At 38.6% G+C, this 1,369-nt stretch overlaps 1 protein-coding gene across 5 annotated transcripts in view; it reads left to right on the forward strand.

The window, feature by feature from the left end:
- The window catches only part of LOC117941668 (troponin T, fast skeletal muscle isoforms-like), a 21,229-nt gene that overhangs the window by 10,873 nt on the left and 8,987 nt on the right, over positions 1–1,369 (forward strand). The window lies entirely within an intron of this gene.

The following is a 1,369-nucleotide window of genomic DNA, read 5'->3' on the forward strand; positions in this document are numbered from 1 at the left end:
CGTTGGGGTCATTTTTGGATTTATAGAGTACATTTTAAAGTAAATTTTCAAATGTGTGGCATGCACACCTGCAGCATCAACGTCGGGATAGGCCAGCGTCAAAAAGCAGCTTTGCTTCCCGTGTCGGCGTGGCATGACAAGGCCAGTGTGTGTTGCACTTGTTCTGATGAAGAACCTTGAAGTGCTTCTGGCGTCTTCGGGCTCCGCGAAAAACCCTGTTTTTGTTGGTTTGCACAGCAGCAAGCATTTGTTTCTCGCTTCATAAAATGTCCCCGGTTATCACATCACATCACCATCAGTGTTAGCTGAGACAACAAACAAACCAATTTGTGGTGTTTCCAGCAGTCCAGTGTCCCATGTGTGTTATGAACATGTGCTTATGAATGCTGAAGGGGAGAAGAAGAAATGGAGCTGCTTTTACATGAGTCGACTGCCCCGCCTCGTCCGTCACTCTATCAATGTTTATGGCTTATGTTGTTGTTTTTGCCATTTAGTCAAACTCATCTTCAAGGCTGTAACAGAAAAGGATGATGGGTAATTTCGGTCATGTAAAAGTTTCTTCTTTGCTTCCCTTCGCTACATGTTTAGCATTAGTCTTTCCATGCGTAGATGAAGAGCAAACAGCCCTGAAGTATTTACATTGGGGTGATCCTCACTGTTTAAGTCTTCCATGGAAAGCACCATTGTTTGGTTCCTTTAAATGCTTTTATGAACTTTTTCACACAGATGGAGTCACTGCAGAAGCCCCAACCTTCACTTTACGCTAATGCTTTGCATATTTTTTTATTTTATATTTTAGAAAAACTAAGTTTTGCTCTATAGCAGGAAGAAACAATAAATCTGATCACTCGTATGGAAGATGTCCAATGCCGAAATCAAACGTAAACTAAAATACACATTGTCATTTTTATTTCCTTTTTATTCATGTATGCATTTGCTGTGTAAAATAAGTATATGAAAAACATGTTAAAAGGATAATTAATTAGCCTTTTGCCTTTTATAACTGAATGGTTGCATAATTAATGCAAAAATGGAAGAAAATTTAATTCCGCTGTCTGATCGTAATCGAGGTAAGATCAATATTGATTTTGAAATCATGAGATCATAATAATATAATAAGAAAGATGAACGGTTTGTGTACACAAATTATAATAAATTATGCAAAAAAAAAAGTTTTTTGGTGTATCAAAGGTCCTAGGAGTATTAAATATTGCACGGTAATGAGATTAAGTTATTAAATATTGCACTGTAATGAAATTGCACAGAATTTCAGTGTCTTTTTAGGTAGTATATATCAGTATTGCACAGCAGGTGGTAAGAAGAAAGTCCGGGGGCCGGGGTCCGGGGGTCTGGGGGTCCGGGGGCCGGG

The sequence above is a fragment of the Etheostoma cragini genome, chromosome 1 (assembly GCF_013103735.1).
Source record: "Etheostoma cragini isolate CJK2018 chromosome 1, CSU_Ecrag_1.0, whole genome shotgun sequence".
In the NCBI taxonomy this organism is placed as follows: Eukaryota; Metazoa; Chordata; class Actinopteri; order Perciformes; family Percidae; genus Etheostoma; species Etheostoma cragini.